The sequence below is a fragment of the Colobus angolensis genome, unplaced genomic scaffold, assembly GCF_000951035.1.
Source record: "Colobus angolensis palliatus isolate OR3802 unplaced genomic scaffold, Cang.pa_1.0 Scaffold137, whole genome shotgun sequence".
Taxonomy (NCBI): domain Eukaryota; kingdom Metazoa; phylum Chordata; class Mammalia; order Primates; family Cercopithecidae; genus Colobus; species Colobus angolensis.
The window spans coordinates 18,614-41,409 of record NW_012114455.1 but is presented as its reverse complement, the minus strand read 5'-3'; the positions used below and the strand labels follow the sequence as shown (position 1 = coordinate 41,409).

Here is a 22,796-nt window from a genome sequence, read left to right as displayed (position 1 = left end):
CAGGATGGTCTCGATCTCCTGACCTCGTGATCCGCCCGTCTCAGCCTCCCAAAGTGCTGGGATTACAGGCTTGAGCCACCGCGCCCGGCCTTTATGTGGCTGATTTTATGCTAGACTGGGATGTAGAAACATTATAACTAGGTCGAGAAGTGTCACAAATTGAATCTGTCCATGAATTGTTGTAGAATTACTTTGTTCATGGGAGAAGGAGGATCTAGGGCTTCCCGTTGCACCATCTTGCTGACTGAGAAATTAAAGCTTATTTCTGGCTCTGCATGACTGATACACAATGACCAGAGTGAAAAGAAAATTTGAGTAAAATATTAAGTCTCTAAGGAACTAAAGGCAGGTTATGGTCCATGGTGAAAATACAATTCCCCTGTTTTCCTGTTACTCTTAAAATCTGTTTTCCGGGGAAGAGACTGAGCAAGCTCCTACCCTGTTTATAACCACTTGTATTATTATCATTAAACTCATAGTAAGTCTTCTGGTGTCTCATTAAATGGCATATGTAATAACAATAAAGACTATTTTTTCTAATGCTTGAGAGGATTCAAAGCAATAATCATAAATTAGATGATCTGTAGTTCAAAAAAAATTTCAGAACATACTGGAAATAGGGTTTGGGCTGCATCTTCTTAGAAGCAAAAAACCCAAAGCCTCAGACACTGAAATTGCCCTTTCAGGACCACAGGGTAAGTAATCAAAAGAAAGCACCGAGGTCGTCTGGCATAAGAGGATGTATTTCTGAATTCTATTTATATTACTATCTTGCTTTGAAATGGAATTACAGGGATATAAGATATTGCCTTTTATTTTACACCTTGACAGTCTTGAGATTCAAGTGCAACTGATGTAAGAATCTATTTAAAGTGGGAGCTGGGAATGTTCAGAGAAAACAGAGAAAGCGATGGATGCAGTATTTTAGTCAGTAGTTCCCTCTCCATGAATGAAAATCTCCCTCTTGTAGATTTATGGCTTTTTCTGTGACTTGGGGTAGTAATGTAACCTTTTTTAGACTTGGGTCCCCTACTTGTGTATTAGAAACAAGATCCTTTGTCTCCAGACCAAGAGTCTAATCTGCACTGGATAAGGGCACCAGGTTGCAAAGGTCTCTGCTTCCAATTTTAATGGTAAGGGGAGGACTCAAGTGAATGAAGAAATAATGAGATGAGGGAAGGATGATTCTGCCCCGGTTCATCCTTCTTCTCCCTTATTCTACTACTTCTTAAGAGTTAAGTTTGTACGTGGCAGAACTAGCCTTCACTCCATAGGCTAAGTTAGTGCTATATTTGGCTTAGTAAGATTCTATCATGGGTAAGTCAATGCCACTCAGTAACATAGTAGTGGTAAAGGCAGATTCTGTGGGTCCACATTAGTCTAGTTTCAGACAGTCTCAGCAATATTCCAAGGTATGGGAGAAAATACCGTGGGAAGTTCTGAGTTGTCTTCTTTTCTCCTGTGTCCACAGATTTCCTTAGAGTAGAATGTTTCCTGGAAATGGCTTTTTGGTGAATGAATTCATTCTGGTGAGGTTAACAGACCAGCTAGATCTTTAACTCCCCCTGTTCTTCCTGTTTCTTGTAATGTATGTTGTCACTGTGATAAGAAACTCTGTCTTGGTAATTCTAACTATGCGGAATTCACATCTTCACACTCCCATGTACTTTTTCCTTTCTAAATTGTTCTTCACAGACTTCTGTTTTTCTTCTGTGTTTACACTCCAAATGCTGAGGAACTGTATTTCAGAGAAGAATATTATCTCCTACATGGTTTGCATGATCTAGCTTTTCTTCTTCTTTTTCTTTTTTTATTTCTGAATGTTATACGCTGACGTCAATGGCCTATGATTGCTGTGTGACCATCTGTTACCCACTTCTTTATCACATTGCCATGTCCCCTAAAGTGTATTTCAGCCTTATGCTTGGTTCCTACTTCCTGTCCTTTTCTGGGGTCATGGCCCACACTGGATGCATGCTGAGACTGACCTTCGGTGATGCAAACACCATCAATCACTACTTCTGTGAGATTCTCCCTGTGTTCCAGCTCTCCTGCACCAGCACCTACATCAGTGAGCTGGTGGTTTTCATTGTGGCAGGCATCAACATCATTGTGCCTATTGTCACCATCTTTATCTCTTATGGTGACATCCTCTCCAGGATCCTCCACATCAGTTCCAATGAGGGAAGGTCCAAAGCCTTCAGCACTTGCAGTTTCCACATAATTGCTCTTTCTCTATTCTTTGGATTAAGTGCATTTATGTATGTCAAACCATCTTCTGTTGGGTCTATGGATGAGGGAAAATTCTCTTCTGGTTTTTATATGAATGTGCGTCCCATGATGAGCTCCTTAATCTACAGCTTAAAGAGCAAAGATGCTAAATTTGACATGGAAAAAGCTCTGAGTAGGAAAATGTTATTGCCATAAACAACATTTCTCTGTGCATGTAGTTACGGGATGGGGATTCTCTGTATTTTATTATAATAACTTAGGAGGAAATAATTTTTCCTATTTGTTATCATGATGATGGTTAGTTGAGTATCATCCTATCAATCTGTCTCCAATTTTTATAGTAAATTTTTTTCCCCTCACCCTTTGCACGTCTTTCCCCTTTTTGTCATTTTTCCTGTGTAATAATAAAGAAAGTTTTTTTTTTTCCATTGTCGTTATGGACTTCCTTTTTTCTTCTAGAAAAGATGATTGGTTTTTCAAATGATCAAATAAGGTAAAATTAGGATGACAATGTTCCGCTGCATATAAGAACCTGACAATCTGCCTCTACTCTTGTCTTTCCATCCTCCACTGGGCAGCATCATGTGTCCTTTATATGCCGGTGTTTTCCAGACAGACAAGGTTTGACAAGACTTAACAAATACAGCCCACTTTGCCATTTTAAATATACACATGAAGCTTCTTTTGGCATTAATTTTATGTTTACCTTTGTATACCCCAAATAGCTTATTTAGATCACCAATATACCAATATTGCATCTGTGAGGTGCTGGAACTCACAGATGCTAATGATTCCCTTAAAGTCACACAATTTCTTTATTTAAAAAGTCTAAAATAAGTTAATAGACTCCTGATTTCAAGTCTACTACTTTTTCTGGTATACTTTATTATTTTACTTATTAAACACGAGATACTATACGAGAAAACTTTTTTTGGACAGGTGAGTGCACTTTGTTTCTAGATGATAAATAATCTCAGAATGGTTATTGCTTTAGTTTTTTGTTCTGAGAAATTGTTTTTTTGGGGTGTGTGAAAGTGGAGATCTATTAAGCTGGGGTAGTTGCGAATTGATTGGCTCAAGCAGGGAGCTGATGTATTTTACAAAATCAAAAAGCATATTGAAATATTTTCTGCTGTTTCTCATTCAGAGAATAGAGGCATAGCAGAGAAAGGAGCCTACCAATTTGTAATTTAGGCAAGAATTCAGAGACACATAGCCAATATACAAGAGGTCCCTCTGCAGGGATTATGGGGATTACCAAAGAGGATTTAGAAACCATCTGAAACTCTCCATCAATTTAAATTTTCAATCTGAATTTGTATCTGTTCTGTAAATTACTGTAACTATCTTTTATTACCATAAAGCTTTGATAAAATTTGTAATCCACAATGACTATACATTAAATAACATTTCGAGGAGTGAATGTGGTCACATTTGTGGAGAACCAGGAAGGGAAATAAAGGAAATTTCAACCAGAAAAATAATGAGTGATAATTAGATCTCAAGTTAGGAAAGAGGAACTTAGAAAGTAGAACCATGGAAAATTAATGCTTCTACCTATGACTTCTTTTTCTCAAAATTGGAAGGCCTTACAAATACTATGGTGATCACAGAATTTTTCTGAGTAGGACGAAGGCATAAGTTATCTGATATTAAAGAAAGGTTAAACCTGAAGCCTGGAGGACCTGCAGATAATTAAATCACTCATGGTTTTGTGACTTTCATTAGCTATTTTCATATGCATTTTAAGGTATTATAACCTCATATTGCAGTTGTGAGATTATATAAACACGTAATAACATACAGGAGGGTGTGTTGTAGGTTATAAACATGAAACAAATAAGGGCAATGAATTGGAGGAAGCTAAGAGGAAGGTAGTGCTGAGTAAAAAGAAAAAAAGTGATTTCATCTGGAAGATTAGAGAGCATTATGCATTATAGGGCCATGTATGTCATAATGTTAAAATTATATAACTACGAAGACTATGTGCGTGAGTGTAATATATTTTTTGACAGGCATTTCAGGAGTCACTAATGGTGTGATAATGACCTGTACCTAAAAGTCAAACAGTCACTGTTAGAAAAGGAGGGGAGAAGAAAATTCCCGATCTTTTAGGCCTGGAGAAATGTGGTATTCATGATGTAAAATTTTGAATAGAATATTAAGCCTCCGAAGATAGCAGGGCAAAAGCATCTTGGTCTGTGTATAAATGACTTCGTAATTATGGCTTTATTAAAGCATTTGAATTATAGACAGGCTCCTGGAGAAGCTACTATATCAGAATAAAAGAGCTTTCATGATGCTACCTGTAATTATTATAATACCTCAAAAACAGAGCTTGCTGTTTAGATGACTTGTTTTTGGTTAAATGATTACTCCTGGGCAAAATCATAATTAAAAATCATGACTTTTATTTGACTGACGTCAAAGACTGAGACTTATAAATGCCCTTAGCATCTCTATAGAAAAAGAAGAGGAGGAACTTTAGAATAATCCTTAGACCACTATGACCATAAGTGCACAGTTTTTGGGTGTGAACAGAAGTTTTTATTTTTGTAGGCAAATACTTTAAATTGTGACCATCTTAAGAGAAACTACAAACCATTTTCTAGCAGATGCACCATGTTGCATCCCCTGCACTGATGAATGAACATTTCAGCTGCTCTGTGTACTCACTAGCATTCGATTTAGTCATTTTGTTTATTTATTTTCATTTTTCTAATAGTTTTTTAGTGGTATCTCATTGTGATTTTAATTTGACTTTCCCTAATAACTAATGATGTTGGGGATCCTTTCATGAGTTTATTTCCCATCCATATGCTGCTTTTGGGCAAAGTGTCTAGGTACAACCTTTGCTCATTCATTTATTCAGTTGTTTCTTTACTTATTTTTGAGGTTTACTGGTGCTTTACAGATTCTGGATGTACGTTACTTAATAGATGCATGATTTGAAAATATCGTCTTCCAGTGTTTGGCTTGTTTCATTCTTTGAGTATTATCTTTCTTAGAGGAAAGGTTTTTAACTTTGATAATGTCTAATTAACTATCTTTTTTCTCTGATGGACTGTTTTTGGTAGCTTATCAGGAATCTTTGCCTTATTCTATGTCAAAAAGTTTTTTCCCTTTTGCTCTCTTCTAAAAATCTTAAAGGTTAATATTTTACCTTTATGTCTCTGAGTAATTTTGTGATAATTATATTAATGATGTGAGTTAGGTTTCTTAGTCTCTTCTGCATTTCTATAACAGACTACCAAGACTGAGTAACTTATAAAAAAAAGAAATTTATTTCTTACACCTTCTGGAGGCTGAGAAGTCCAACATTAAGGTGGCAACATCTGGAGAGCCTTTTTGCTGAGTCATAACATGGCAGAGGGCATCACAGGCAGAGGGCATGAGCTTGTGTGTCAGCTTAGGTCTCCCTTTCTCTTCCTACGAAGCCAACAGTCTCATTATAGGGGTCTGCCTTAATGACATTATCCAATCCTTGTTAACTTCAAAAGGCCTCACCTCCAATCGGCATATGAGCTTGGGATTAAGTTTCCAACACGTAAAATTTGGGGAACACATTCAAACCATAGCAGTAGGTTTTGAGATTTTTTTCTTTTTGTTATGAATATTGAATTATTCCAGTGTCATTGCTTTAAAAGCCCATAATTTCTTCAATAGGTTGCCTTTGCACATTTGTCAAAATCAATTAGCCTAATATATGTCGATATATGTCGGCCTATTTCTGGACACTACGTTATCTTCCATTGATCCATCTGTGTATCCTTTTGACAGTATCACACTGTTTTAATTATTGCAGAACTATAGGGAGTCTTGAAATCAAGTAGTGTGAGACCTCCTACTCTGTTTCTTTGAAAAATTGTTCTGGCTATTTTTTTTTTTTTTTTTTTTTTTTGTAGGTATAGGGTTTCACCATGTTGGCTGGGCTGGTCTTGAACTCCTGACCTCATGGGAACAGGCTTGAGCCACCTGGTCAATGTTATTTTTTTTTTTTTTGGCTATTTTTGTGTCTTTGTCTATCCATATAAATCAATTTCTCACAATAAAACTTACTTGAAATTAATGTAATTTCATGGATTGTATACATCAGCTTTAAAAAGATGGACATGTTAGAAATATTCAGTCTTCCAGTGTTTGGCTTATTTCATTCAAGATTGAGCTTTACTTGTCATAATGAATTATCTGTTTTATGTACTTTAGAATTGAATTTGCTAAAACTTCAAAAATTATATGCATATATATGCACATATACACACAAACGTTAAAAGTAGGTTTATTTTTAACAGCCGAAAACTGTAGTCAACCTGGATGTCTATCAACAGGTTAATTGATAAATTATGGTATCTTGATCTTTACAATGGAACAATACACAGCAACAAAAAGGAATATAAATACAGTATGTCTTTCTATTTACATAAGTTTTCTATTTCTTTATTTAGTTTTAGTTTATAGTGTACATACCTTGTACATACATTATTAGATTTGTTTTGAAGGTTTCGTGATTTTTGGTGCTGTTGTAACATTAGTGCCTTTTAAAAACTTCAGTTTCCAGTTGTTCACAGCATAGAGCACCATGTCATTTATAAACAGCCTCCAGAATTGTGAGAAATAAATTTCTGTTTTTCCTAAGCCACAAAGTTGATGATGTTTTGTCATAGTGGCCTGATCAGACTCAGCCACCTAGAAAAATTTCTGATAAAGAAATAAGGAAGACTGAGTGTGGTGACTCAGGCCTAATCCCAGCACTTTGGGAGGCCCTGGTGGGAGTATTGCTTGAGGCCGGGAGTTCAAGACCAGCCTGAACAACATAGGGAGACCTCCTCCTTCTCTACAAAAAATAAGCAAAATTAACCGGGCATAGTGGCACGTCCCTGGAGTCCTAACTACTTGAGAGCCTAAGGTGGGAGGATCACTGGCACCTGGGAGGTCGATGCTGCAGTGAGCTGTGATGGTGCCACTGCACTCCAGTCTTGGGGATACAGTAACACTCCTGTCTGAAAAAAGAAAAAAGAGAAAGAAATAAGGAAGGTTGCAGGCAGATCCTGTGAAAAATTTCCATTCAGAATGAGGAAAAAAAGAAAGAACTAATGAAATAGAATTCCCATCAGATGTGAAGGTTATGGGGAGATGGGAGTTTATTTTCACTCTGCCTTAGGGGATGTACAGTCCCTCGGGAGAAGGAAAACTTGAGTAAAATATTGAGTATCTAAGGAACAAAAGATAAATCATAGTCCAGGGTATAAATACAAAGCCCTCATCTTGCTTAAACCTGAACCATATTCCCTAGGAAAGTGGCTGGGGAAGCTTCAACACTATATATACCAAGGTACATTATATCATTAAATTGACATTAAATCTATTATGTCCTACCAAGTGACAGAGAGGATCATAATAAAGACTTTTTTTTTGTCTGCTGCTAGAGAGGAATCAAATTTATACTAAAAATAATAACGTATAAATCAGAATGATTTTAGGACACAGTGAAATTCAAGTCTAGTCTGTATCTTAGAATTAAAGAAACTAAAGCCTCGGAGCTTGAAATTGCCCTTCCAGGACCACAGTGGCAAATACGGATAAGAAAACACTAAGGATTTCTGGCCTAAGGAGGGTGTTTCTGAATTCCGTGTACATTCGTGTCTTCTTTGTTTTGAGATGGAAGTTCAGGGCTCGAAGATACGGTATTTACATTCCCATTCAATGCTGTCCTGATAATCAGGTGAAACCAGTGGAAAAATCTGTTCAAAAGGAGCAGATAATGTTCAGAGACACCAGTGAACCCAGTGGTCGAAGTGTCTAACCAGTAAGTTCCCTCTCCATAGACAGAACTCTCCTTGTTCTAGATGTAGGACTTTGATTCTGTGACGTGGGGCAGTCACATGACCTCTCCTAGACTTTGGTCCCTTGCTTTTGGATTAGAAGCAATGTTCTTTGTTTCTATGCACCACCTGAGTCGAATCTACATTAGAAGCCAGCACCAGGTTACCATGGCCTCCGCCTTTAAGCTTATTGGTGATGACAGGACTCAAGTGAATGAAGAAATGAAGAAATGAGGGATAAATCATTCTGCCCTGGTCCACCCTTCTCCCTTATCCCTTTGTCTTTCCAGCAGTCATGTTTGCATATGGTAGCACTGGCTTCATGCTCTTAGGCTAAAGTGATGCTACTCTCTGCTGCATTTGGCTACCTACAACTCGATAAAGGAGAAGTCAGTGTCACTCAGTATCATGACAGCGGTAAAGGCAGATTATGTGAGTCCATATTAGGCTAGTCTCAGATAATCTCAGCATATACTCTACTCTTATGGGAGGAGAAATTATGGGAAGAGCTGTGTTACTCTTGAATGGAAGTTTTTTTATCCTGTGTCCACAGATACCCTTAGAGAAGAATGGTTCCTGGAAATGACTCTTTCATGACTCGAATCATTTTGCTGGGGTTAACAGAGCAGCCAGATCTCCAACTCCCTCTGTTCTTCCTGTTTCTAGTAATGTGTATGGTCACTGTGTTGGGAAATTTGGGCTTGGTAACTCTCATTGTGCTCATTTCATACCCTCACACCCTCAAGTAATTTTTCCTGTTTAACTTGTCCTTCATAGACCTCTGTTATTCTTCTGCATTTACACCCAAAATGCTGATGGACTTCATAACAGAGAAGGATATTATCTCCTACATGGGGTGCATGTCCCAGCTTTTCTTTTTTTTTTTCTTTTTGATATTTCTGAATGCTGTGTGCTCACCTCAACGGCTTATGATCACTCTGTCACCATGATCACCATGTAGCCATCTGTAACCCACTTTTGTATAGTATTGCCATGCCCCCTAAAGTGTACTATCACCTTATGCTTGGTTTCTACTTGCTGGCCTTTTCTAGTGCCATGGCCCACACTGGATGCATGCTGAGACTTCTGTGATGCAAACACCATTGATCCCTATTTGTGTGACATCCTCCCTCTGCTCCAGCTCTCCCGCACTGGCACCTACATCAAAGAGCTGCTGGCTTCCATTGCAGTAGCCATCATTTTCCATTGTCACCACATTTATCTCTTTTCTTATTTTTATTTTTTAATTTTTTTGATTTTTTGAGACGGAGTCTCGCTCTGTCGCCCAGGCTGGAGTGCAGTGGCGTGATCTTGGCTCACTGCAAGCTCTGCCTCCTGGATTCACACCATTCTCCTGCCTCAGCCTCCCGAGTAGCTGGGACTACAGGCGCCCACCACCACACCCAGCTAATTTTTTGTATTTTTTTAATAGAGATGGGGTTTCACCGTGTTAGCCAGGATGGTCTCGATCTCCTGACCTCATGATCCACCAGCCTCGGCCTCCCAAAGTCCTGGGATTACAGGGGTGAGCCACCGCGCCGGCCACATTTATCTCTTGTGGTTGCAGCTTCTCTGTCATCCTCAACATCAGCTCCAAGAAGGGCAGGTCCAAAGCTTTGAACACCTTCAGTTCCTACCTAATTGCTATTTCTCTGTAGTTTGGATCGTGTGCATTTATGTGTCTCAAACCATCTTCTGTTGGGTCCATGGATGAGGGAAAGATTTCTTCTGTCTTTTACACCAATAGAACTCCTTTGATGAACCCCTTAATCTACAGTTTGATGAATAAAATGTTCAACTTTCCCTGAGAAAAAACCCTAGTAGGAAAAAGTTTTGACTAGAAACAATATCTTTCTGTGTATGTAGTTTTAGGGCAGGGAGCTTCTGTTGTTATTTAGGATATTTTAGTAGTACTCTTCTTACCTTAATTATTTCTTACTACAGTGAAGAAAATTTGAGTCTTCTCTCAGTAATTTATTTCCCCTTTTCATAGAGCATGTTTTTCTCCTTTCCTCGTTATTTGTATAATTCTTTTCTCCTCACGTTTTTTCTTGTATAGTAGTAGCATTAGGGAAGAAATCTATATTTTTCTATTGTCATTTTTAACATTACTCTTTCCTCTAGGAAAAGATAAATGGTCTGCAAATGATCAAGCAAATTAACACTTTCGAATCACTGTGTTGTCAGAGGGGTGGAAATTGTTATTCACTATTTGCCACTGGAGGTGGAAATCAGACAGTCTGTTTCTGCTACCATCTTTCCACTTTCTTCTGGGCAAACATATGTCTCCTTTAAAAGCTAGAGATGGAAAGTTTCTTAATGACTAGTAAGTATAACCTACTTTGCAGCTTTAAACAGCATAGATTAAGCGTTTTTTGTTTTGATCAAATAGTTTTCTTATTTATTTCTACACACAAACCAGCATATAAAAGAAGAACATCTATTTATTACATGGGTGGGAAAGTGAAGATCTTCATGGTAATGATTTACTTAAAGTCACACAACTTCTTAATGAAAAAGTCTAGACTAAACATTTTGCCTTCTGATTTCAAGTCCACTGCTCTTCTTAGTATATTTTGTTTCTGTTTTGCTACTTTTTTTCAGTTAACATGGAATATAAGAAAACATTTCTAATTTGGAAACTGACTGTGCTTTGTTCCAGAATTTTACATAAATTTCTAACAGAATGGATATTGCTTCTTTGATGTTTGTTTAGGAAAACAGTTTGATGGTTCTTATTGTTGGGAAAGAGGACATCTTTTAAGCTAGTATAAAGTCAAACAAAGAAGTGAGTTTTTCAGCAAATAAAAAAAGACTTTGAAATGTTATCAGGATCATTTATTTCAGAGATCTAGGCATGGGAGTGAAAAGGACCCCAAGAGACACACGGCTGATAAATGAAGTACCTGTGTAAAGAATGGTCAGTAAGACTGTAGAAACCACTTTCATTTTCTGTTGTTGTGTAATTTTTTTACTATTTCTAATTTTTGTGAGTAATCTGAATTTATATTCTATTCTGTGGAGCACTGTATCTTGTACTCTCAATTAAGCTTCAATAATAATTATAATATGCACATGGCATTATTATTTGGGGAATGAAAGTGGAAAAGCTATTGCCACATTTGTGGAGAATCAGGTAGAGAAGGAATAGCAACTTCTTGATTAAAAAAAATAGTGAGTGGCGTTTGAAATTCTACTTAGGAAGACAGAATTTAGAAAGTAAAATGATGGAAAGTGAAATCCCTTACTTAGAATTCTCCTCTCCTTGGAGGCTCTAGCGAATTACGGAGATCATAAGATTTATCTTAGTGCGGTAAAAGCTGAAATTGCTTGATATTAATCCCAGAGGTCTGGGAGTCCTAGGAACAGCCAAATCACACTTGCTTTTCTTGGTTTTCATGTGTTCCTTCCATATGGATTTTAAGCTATGAAAACCTCAAACTGTAGCTGAGAGAGAGATGATAATTTGAAAAAAAGCTGATTTACAAAATTTAACAAATCATATCCGTCTTTTCTGGAATAGGAGGGTAGATTATTTTTCCTTTGGGCAATCAGACAAAAATATGACTACTCAAAAATCATCAGTCTGATATGGAAATCGACAACTATTTTCTAACATAACTATAACCGTATTTACTATTTTTCCATTTTTCTAATCTCCATTCAATACTTTGGTACTAAAAAATTTAGCTTAACTTGTTCGTCGGCCTGTTGTTGGTTTTTGATGTTCAGCATTGCTAAATTTTTGACTTATGGTTTGAGATGGCCACTCATTCTTGATTGCTAACCCTACTATCAACATGTGATTTAACCCTTAACAAATTCTACTCTTATAAAATAGTTGAAGTTGGTTGGAGGTTTCCTTTCATCATTTCTTTTATTTGCTGTCCCTTTTGATAAAATTATTTTCCTTAGTTAAAAAAGTGTACTTAAATAAGTAAATAATATCTGTGCTATTTGGTATTCTGTGGACATTTCAGAGGTGTGTCCATACTTTATGTATTTTATCACTGTTTAAAGTGGCCAAAGAGGTGGACTAAACTGGGTCACTGATCTTTCATGTGAAGATCCTCAAAATGCAGATGACATCAGTTCTATTTTCAGAAAAGATAAACTTGAAAATATGTTCTAATCTAACACTGAGAAATCCCATAAATCTGGCACAGTCGGTTTTTCTCCCTAGCGTTGGAACATGTCACTCAATGTTAATTAAGCTTTGCACCAGATCAAGTATGTAGTTTATCTGCAGGGCTTTGTTGTGTAAAAGAAATACCTTCTTCTTTTTTTTTTTTCTGAGATGGAGTCTTGCTCTGTCACCCAGGCTGGAGTGCAGTGGTGATCTTGGCTCACTGCAACCTCTTCCTCCCCCCAGGTTCAAGTGATTCTTGAGCCTCCCAAGTAGCTGGGATTACAGGCGTGTGCCACCACGCCTGGCTAATTTTTGTATTTTTAGTAGAGACGGGGTTTCACCATGTTGTCCAGGCTGGTCTCAAACTCCTGACCTCATGATCTGCCAGTCAAAGTGCTGGGATTACAGGCGTGAGCCCCGCGCCCTGCCAAGAAATACCTTTAAACATTAAGTTGTCACTGATTGTCACGAAGTGTTACATTTGAGGGCAGAGACTTAATCTTCCTTAGTGAGGGCGAGGCTGGTGGAATCACTTGCACTGTTTAAAGTCTTTCCGCCATAGAGTTGAATTAACCCACTGCAAACATCAGTATAGAGACAGGTCTAGGTGTTGTAGTTTCTCTTTGGAGGAGAGTTGTACACAGTTTCCTCTACACTGTCCCATCTGTCAGTCTCTGTGCTCCTCAGGGAGAAGTGGGAGACAAATGAGGGAGGGAATCCTAGATCCAGTGCCATGGATGATGGGTCTGGTGCTCAGAGATGTTCATGGCTTGTTACAAATCACAACATACAGGTGGTAGAGCTGGGATCAGGACTTGGGTGTTGGATTCTAAATTGATCAGGGTTTTATTTTCTTTTTAGTTATACAAAATTTGTCTACTTTAAAAAATGGTTAATTATGAATATTATTTTTAGTAAATAAAAGTGTCTTGAAATACAAATAAAAGCAAAATACTCAAATAAGCAAAAAAGTCTTATGAGTATTCTTCATATTACATATTTCATAGTTCTGTGATTCAATTTAGAATACGTGAGTGTGTTCTTATTTTCTTCTGGCCTATACAATAAATAAAAAAATAAGAATGACCTAGATAAATCATGATTCTTATTGGTGCTTACTAAGTTCCAGGGTGAGCAGTAAGTTTTTACATTTAATGTCTTATTTAATCTCACTTTAATGATAATTGGCAGACACTGATATAATGATAGTTACATGATTATATACCAATGTGGCTGAGATTACCGCTGTTCACTCTTCCTCCAAAATATACATTTCCCAGTCTTTCTTACAGTGTGCTCTTGCATGTGACTGAGTTCCAGACGTGATGCACACTGTTTCAAGGCCAATGTGTGCCATTTCCACCTTCTCTTTGTCCTTCTCTCAGCAGGATACAGATGACAAAGATGCTCTAGTTAATTATAAAGTTATAAAGCAAAGCCAGAGAGTGACTGCCACACAATCAAGATGGGGAATGTTAAAAACGGATGGAGCTACAATCAAGAAGGGGCACATGGAGGGCCCTGGGGTGCTGGCAATTTTTTATTTATAGATCTGTATGGTGGTTAAAAGCTGCTCATTTTATAAAAATTGGTTGAAGTATATACTTTGTACACTTTTACATCTATATCATCTATATATATATATTTATGCTATATTTCATAATACAATAAGTTTACAAAGCCCAAGTTCTACTTAAAGGGAACAATTAACTAATCCGTAAACAGAGATTGAAAATAAAGGCTTGAGTTATGGGAACAGCTTGTTAATACAGAATGGTTTATACAGAAGAGGAATGGCAAAAGTAGTATAAGACATACAGAAGAATCCAGTGCAAACCAGGGCAGAGAGTATTCTCATGTAGTAAGTACGAGATGAGGGATTTCCTCCAGTGTCTACAGGAGGATAAAATCCCATTATATACATTTGTAGTATATCATATATCATTGTGCTTAGCTTAAGGGTATCAGAATGAGGGCATATATATTTTTTCATATTATATAAGTTCATTTGCCCAATGATGGCAATTTATATCTTTCAATAATTGGTCTATTTCATTGGTTTGCAAATTAAATAACTGTAAATTGGTTCATAATATTCCCTTATTTTCCTTTAATGTGTGTAGGCTCTGTAGCCACATTCTCTGATGTATCTGATATTGCTAACTTTTATCTTTTCCTTTTCTGCCCAAACTGTCTAGTTAGAGGAATATCACTTTTATTCATGTAAAAAACACGGCTTTCAAATGAGCTTATTTATATATTCTTCTTCTGTTTCCCACTTTTTCAACCATTATCTTTACTCTTCTATTTTCTGCTTATTTTGAATTTAAAATGTTTTTTCTTGACATTTTATGAGATAGAAGTTTATGTCTAACTTGAAACCTGTCTTCTTTTCTAATATAGGCAGTTGGGTGCCATAAATTGCCATGTAAGCATTGTATTTAACTATGTTTCATGTATTTTCATATGTTGTATTTACATTTTCATTCACTTAAAAATATTATCTGATTTCTGTTTTATTTCATGTTTTCATATAAGTAAGGTTTACTCTTTTTTTTCTGGAAACAACTTTATTCAGATAAAACTAACATACCATGTAATTCACACATTTAAAGTGTGCAATGCAATGGTTTTGGCTTTACTCACAAAACTGTGCAACAATAACCATAATCAATTTTAGAGCCTTCATGTCACCTCCAGAGGAAACCCCAAGCTGTTTAACCACTGTCCTCCTATCTTCCACTCCCGATCCTAGACAACTACCCATTTACTTTCTAGGGATGTTTTGTCTGTGGATTTGCAGCTATGGACGTTTTATATCCATGGAGTAACATAGCATGTGCTTTTCACGACTGGCTTTCCTCACTTGGCATAACGTTTTCATGGCTCATCCATGTTGTAACTTATAAATGTGCTTCATTCCTTTATTTTGTCATATAATATTTCAGTGTATGAATATGCCACATTTTGTTTACCCATTCATCAGTTAATGGATATTTGGATTTCTCTAGTTCTTGGCTATTATGAGTAATGGTGCTAATGAACATTCACGTACAAGTTTTCATGTGGACATAGGTTTTCATTTCTCTTAGGCACACACTTAGGAGAGAAAGCACTGGGTTCTATGGTAATTCTATTGTTAAGATTTGTGATACTGCTAGACTGGTTTTCAAAGTGGCTGCGTTATTTGATATTCCCACCAGTGACAACTTCTTTTACAACCTCATCTCACCAATGCTTATCTTTTTTTAAATAATTATAATTATCCTAGTGTTTGTGTGTGGTAATATTCCATCGTGGTTTCGATTCACATTTCTGTCATTACCAATGATATTGAGCATCTTTTTCTGTGTTTATTTGTTTTTTTAAATATCTTTTTGAACAAATGTTTTATCAAATCCTGTCCTTATTTTAAAATTGGGTTGTCTTTTAATATGTTTATGCTGTTACAATACTCAGTGTATTCAGGATACTCGGTGCTATCAGGTGTATGATTTGAAAACATTTCTCTTCTGTGGATTGTCTCTTAACTCTCTTGATGATGTCTTTTCTGATGTTTTCTTCTGAGAGTTTTATTTTTTTATTTTTTATGTATTTATTTTTTATTATACTTTATGTTCTAGGGTACATGTGCACAACCTGTTTTATAATATTACTTCTTCAATTTAGATGCATGATTATACTTTCAGTTAATTTTTATAGCGTAGGTGTCCAATTTATTATTTTGAATATGAACATCCAGTTATTCCAGCACCGTTTGTTGAAAAGACTACTCTCTCTCCATTTAATTGTCTAGGCATCCCTGTCAAAAATAAAGTGACCATAAATTATGTGTATGTGTGCTTGCGTGCATGCGTATATAATCTAGTAAGTACAGTGAATTTGTGTCTATTCTCTAATTCTTTAATTTCTTTCAATTGTTATTTACATGAGCTTCTTACTACACTGGCATCTTTTTTTGTTTTGTTTTGTTTTGTTTTTTTTTTTGAGATGGAGTCTTGCCCTGTCATCCAGGCTGGAGTGCAATGGCGTGATCTTGGCTCACTGCAACCTCTGCCTCCTGGGTTCATGCAATTCTCCTGCCTCAGACTCCTGAGTAGCTAAGATTACAGGCACTTGCCACCATGCTCAGCTAATTTGGCATCTCTTCTTTAAGGGCTATTATTCCCGTTGGTTAACAGACAAAAATAAAGGTAGAGGTGGTGGCAAAATGCTTTCAGATGACTATATTCATCATTTATTATCATCCAGAACAGGAAGAGTGAAGGTGGGGAGGAAAGAGAAAGAGTTTTTCAGTGCTTTCTTTTCTTGAAACACTGAAAGAACTGCCTTAGCTTCTAAAACTCATGAGCTCAAATACTTTTCATGGTGACAGAAGGGGAAGTGAAAGGAGAGTACAAAATAGTTATCAAACTTTTCTTCCACCAGATTGCATTGTGTAATATTTTCTTCAGTTGTTAAAATTAGACATATATTCCAAGAATCTTAATTGAGTTTTGAGTCAAAATTCAATGCTCTACCCTACTTAAGAGTCTTCATTTGGATTATTCCTTAGAACATCTTTTTTCTTTTTAGTACAAATCTTGTCTAAGTCAACAGTTCCCATCAGAGGGTGCTATTTACCTATGTTACTACTCTAACATTAATTTCCACAAGAAAATGTCCATGCTGTGATATGGACCTACTTCAGCCACATAACTACATGCCTTAATTCATAGGGAGCATTAGCTTAATTTTTCACACTGTATTCATTTTGGTACAGAAGAAAATTCTTACTTTTTATGGCAATTGAAATTTGTAGGGCTTTCTCCTGAAGATCCAGTGTTCCCTCTGTTTTGCCATGGATTATATTCTGAAATATGTAGCAAATTTTAAGATCTAGCAAAATTTCCCCTCCCACCAGCCCCTGGAAACCTATAAATACCCTACTCTCTGCTCCTATTAATTTGACTATTTTAGATTCCATGTATACGTGAGATCATGCAGTGTTTCTCTCTGTGTGTCTTGTGTATTTCTCTTAGCATAGGTCCTCCTCATTTTAAGTGATAATCTAAGACTTAGATACACCACTTTCTTTCCAATTTTGTGCATTTCTGACACTCAAATAAAAATGGTGGACGATCAGAGAAGATTCATAGACATCAGGGGACTTTGGGAGAGTGGTACCTCAGTTACTACTATTTCTCTCCATAAACAGAACTCTCCTTGTTCTAGATGTAGGTCTTTTATTCTATGACATGTGCAGTAATTTAACATTTCCTAGATGCTGGTCCTTTGTGGATTAGAAACAGTGTTCTTTTCTCCCATCCCACCTGGGTCTAATCTGTATTAGAAGCCAGCACCCAGGTTGCTCAAGCCTCTGCCTCTAATTTTCCTGGTGAAGTGAAAGCTCAAGTGAATGGAGCAATGATGAGAGGAGGGAATGATGATTCTGTCCTGGTTATACAGGTTAAATATCCCTTATCTAAAATGGTTGGAACCTGAAATGTTGTGGATTTCTTATCTTTTAGGATTTTGGAATATTTGCTTTACATACTTAGGGGTAGAGCATGCCACATCTGAAAATTTGAAATCCAAATGCTCCAGTGAACATTTTCTCTGAGCATTGTGTTGGTGCTCAAAAAGTTTCAGAGAACCAGTATTTTGTTTCATTTATCTTTTTTGTTGTTGTTGTTTCAATTTCATTTAGTTCTGCTCTGATCTTGGTTACTTCCCTTCTTCTGTTAGGTTAGGGTTTGGTTTGTTCTTGTTTCTGTAGTTCCTTGAGGTGTGACCTTAGAATGTTAGTTTGTGCTCTTTGAGTCTTTTTGATGTAGACATTTAGGGATATGAACTTTCCTCTTAGCACCACTTTTGTTGTATCCCAGAGGTTTTGATAGGTTGTGTCATTACTGTTATTCAATGTTTGAAGAATTTTTTAATTTCTATGTTGATTTTGTTTTTGACTCAATGCTCACTCAGGAGCACATTATTTAATTTCTATGTATTTGCTTGGTTTTGAAGCTTCCTTTTGGAGTTGATTTCCAGTTTTATTCTGCTGTGGTCTGAGAGAATTCTTGATATAATTTAAATTTTCTTAAACTTATTGATGCTCATTCTATGACCTATCATATGCTCTGTCTTGGAGGAATTTCCATGCAGTAAACAGGGAACACTTCTACACTGCTGGTGGAAATGTAAACTAGTACAACCACTATGGGAAACAATGTGGAGATTCCTTAAAGAACTAAAAGTAGAACCACCATTTGATCCAGCAATCCTACTACTGGGTGTCTACCCAGACGAAAAAAATCATTATACAAAAAAGATACTTGCACATGCATGTTTATAACAGTACAATTCGCAATTGCAAAATTGTGGAACCAACTCATATGCCCATCAATCTCTGAGTGGATAAAGAAACTGTGATATATTTATACAATAGAATATTACTCAGCCATAAAATGGAATGAATTAATGGCATTTGCAGCAACCTGGATGAGATTGGAGACTATTATTCTAAGTGAAGTAACTCAGGAATGGAAAACCAAACATCATATATTCTCACTGATATGTGGGAGCTAAGCTTTGAGGATGCAAAGGTAAAGAATGATGCAATGTGTAAGAATTAAAGAAAGAGGAAGGAAATACAAAGTGTGGCTCAACAGTCAACAATGACAGTTTTATTTTAGAAAACAAACCTGAGAGGGGCTTCTGGCTGAGTTAGGTCAGAGCCACACTCTCTAACAAAGAGCTTTTAAGGATTCAGGGTGGGAGAGTTTACCAGAGGCTTGGACTGCTTCTGTGTTTCTTTGTTGTGCTAATCTGCAAGGGAGAGTTGTGTGACTGTCCCTGTTCATCTTTCTGCAGCTGAAGGCATACCCCTTGAGTCTGCTTTTAGCTTTCCTATCTTAGTGCACCTGAAGGGAAAGGAATGTGCTTACTAAGGCCCATTGTTTTACTGGGGCCTATTGAAGTTTGGCAGTTACCCAAAAGACTTTCCTCCCACCTCCCTCTGTGCCCAAGCTGTCTTATCTGTGTTTTACTGTCTGCTCTTTCTGGCTTCTTGTAGTTAGAAGAGAAGTGATTTCTTTGAAATCAATGAGGCTAGAAAGAGAGCTGGAACTTAAAGTGACTGTCTGAGTTGATGGTGCTCCTGCTCTGTCACAATGGACTTTGGGGACTTGGGGGGATGGATGGGAGAGGGGTGAGGGATAAAAGATTACAAATAGGATGCAGTGTATACTTCTCAGGTGATGGGTGAATCAAAATCTCACAAATCGCCACTAAAGAACTTATTCATGTGACCAAAAACCATCTGTACCCCAATGACTTATGGAAAAACACAAAAAAGTTTAAAGAAAGAAAAACAAATTTTAGATTTTGAAGCTTTTGAAAAGTTGAATTTTCAGATTTGAGATGCTCAACATGTAGCTGATAAGATGTCATGAATGGACTATTCTAATTGGTTTAAGTGTTTTTAGCACTTTTAGTATTTTTTAAAACTCTTAGTCCTCTCACAATTAAAAATACAGGAAAAGTTGGAAAACATTTACATTTTAAGACCACAGTGGTTTCTGTCTTAATTTCATTATTTACCCAAAAGTCATCCGGGAGCATGTTGTTTAATTTCCATGTAATTGCATGATTTTGAGGAGGGAGAGGAGCAGAAAATATAACTATTGGGTACTAGGCTTATCAGCTGCGTGATGAAATAATCTGTACAACAAAATCCCCATGACATGAGTTTATCTAGATAACCAACGTTCGCATGCAGCCCTGAACCTAAAATAAAAGCTAAAAAAGGGTCCAAAAGGTATAATAAGGAACACTAATAAGAAGAACCAAAGATTATATTTAAAGTTAATATCTAAAACTGTACAACTCTTCTACTCATCATACCAAATTAGTTTTACTCTTCAATATTTATTGAAAGGAAAATCATCTCCTCTAAGGTGTTCATTTCTTAAAATAATGCATTTTTTAAAAAACATCTGAAGAACATAGCCTTCAGTTGATGATGTCAGTTGGAAAGTTTCTAGCAGCAAGTTATAGAATGTTCAAATAAAAACCTATTTTAATCAGGAACTATTTTTTCCTCATATAACAATAAATCTGGAGGGAGAGTGTCCTAGGATTGGTTCAGCAACTAAGCATTCTCATCAACAACCAGGGCTTTTCATGCCACTGTCTTCAGTCAGCTAGTCTTAGACCTCAGGCTTATCACTTCACAATCACAAAATGGCTGTCGTAGCTCCATGAATGACATCTAAACGCAACTGTATCCAAAGATGGAAACAAAGCAACAAGAAATAGAGTTCTTCTTACGTACCTCTCTTTATATCTATCATGAAGTGAATCCTTTCCAGAAGCTAGTAGATGGCTTCCCTTCTCCCTTTAATCATGTGGCTCTGTCACATGGCCAATCTTAGATGTAAGGAGAGATGACAATGAGTATGTCCTGTGGCCTCTGCCTCTAATTTTATTGATGAGAGAAGGGAGGATGCAAGTGAATGAAAAAATGATGAGATGAGAGAATGTAGACTCTGTCCTGGTCCACCCTTCTCCCTTATCCCTTGGAGTTTCAGCAATCATGTTTGCAAATGGCAGCACTGGCTGTAGGCTAAAGTGGCACTGCTATTTGCTCTATTTAGTTTAGCTACATCCCCTTTGACGGTGGCTCTACATCAGGATAGCATAGAACTCATGTGATCTGGAATGGGAGGTACCCTGGACAGGGTGGAATACGTTAAAGCTGCTTAAGCATTGAGTGACATAAACTGCAGTCACAGGAAATAGTACAGGAACAGAGGCTGAATAATTATTAAATTGTGGTAATTAAAAATTGGTTCAGTTGAAAAGATTCCATGGAAAGCATTTCTCAGGATCTTACATTTCTGATCTGAACTCTTTCACAGGAAGGAGAAGCAGGTCATTCTACGCTGATTATCTATGATAACCAACTTCATAGTTGTCAGAATTTGGCTTTTCCAAGACAGCACAATTTCTTTCTTTTTTTTTTTTTTTTTAAGATGGAGTCTTACTCTTTCGCCCAGGCTGGAGTGCAGTGGCACAATCTCAGCTCACTGCAACCTCCGCCTCCCAGGTTCCAGTGATTCTCCTGCCTCTGGAGTAGCTGAGATTACAGGCATGTGCAAACACGCCAGGCTAATTTTTGTATTTTCAGTAGAGACGGGTTTTCACCATGTTGGCCAGGCTAGTCTCGAACTCCTGACTTCAAGTGATCCATCTGCCTCAGCCTCGCAAAGTGCTGGGATTACAGGCATGAGCCACCGCACCCAGCCCCAAGACAATATAATTGCAATGAGAGACCACAATAGGGTTGCCAAAAATTTGGTTTTCCAAGTAAAGGCATTCAAACACAATGTAAAAATAAACAAGCAAGCAACCAAACGACATAACTATTATCTACTGTCAGAACCACATAATAAAATGAAAGAATATTTTGAATCCCAAAACATTTAAAGAGGTAAAATCGACAACCTCAGAAAAGGACGGCCTTTACATTGAACAAGTTTAGTTTTAGAAAATATACTATGTTGTCCTTGTTTTTCTTCAGTTTAAAACAATTTTTACTCATTGATGAACTTTTAGTCAAGAACCAGCAACTGACTTTGGAATCAATTTTAGGAATCATTGATCTAATTCCTCTGTGTTACAGAATCCTTACTGGTAACATTAAAAATAAAATAAACTTCTTTCAGGACCTCCAAAACTCTTGGGATAAATGGCAATAGGGGGCCCAGGACATGATGTGATCATTTCTGCAGAGGGTTATTAAGTGCTGAGCACACTGGTAATCTGTGGGCTCAATAGGTCTTGGGGGATTTGTGTGTGTATGGGTTTGTTTTGTATTCCTAATGATATCCCTAAGCTCACTGAACCTCAGAGGAAAGCTGCATATCATGCCACCCTCTTGCTTTTAAGGCTGGGGAAGCTGGATATCATGGTCTGCTTCAAGGTCCGAGAGTTGTTTGTACGATCTAATACATTTTGATGTTTTACGTTTAGCCAACCAAATAATTCAGCCCCTGGCATATAAATGTGTGTATAAGGTAGTAGGAGAGACTTTGTTCTTTGTTGGCTATTACAGGGACCTGTGACCTGAGCAAAGTGAACAATTCCTAAGAAATTCTGTCTCTGTGCAGGACCAAGGTAAGTGTCCCATTTCCTTTATGACAATTATATCATATCTAATGCAAGGACAGTTGGTGATTAGCAGCCGTGCTGACACTTGTGCAACATTTTCTGTTTACCGAGGAGCACCTGCCCCACCATTCTCTCCTCTAGGTTATGTCCTCACTTCTCCTCTTCTATTAATCTTGCCTCATCACCTCTTTATAACCTGGGTCACACAATCTGCAGGAATGATTCCTAATCTAAGTTCAATCAGTTCTGGCAGAGAGCCTCGCTGGAATTTCCATACGACTGTGAAGTGTTTGCTTCCCTGAAATTCTTCTGGCTTATGTATTTATTAGTGTTACTTGTCTTCTTGCACACCAGCCTACACATACACCTTCCTTCCTTCCTTCCTTCCTTTTTCTTTCTTTCTTTCTTTCTTTCTTTCTTTCTTTCTTTCTTTCTTTCTTTCTTTCTTTCTTTCTTTCTTTCTT

General features: G+C 37.1%; 1 pseudogene; it reads left to right on the top strand.

Moving 5' to 3' along the window:
• The first annotated feature begins 1,487 nt into the window (after positions 1-1,487).
• LOC105506531 lies at positions 1,488-2,427 on the top strand (annotated as a pseudogene).
• The last annotated feature ends 20,369 nt before the right edge of the window (positions 2,428-22,796 follow it).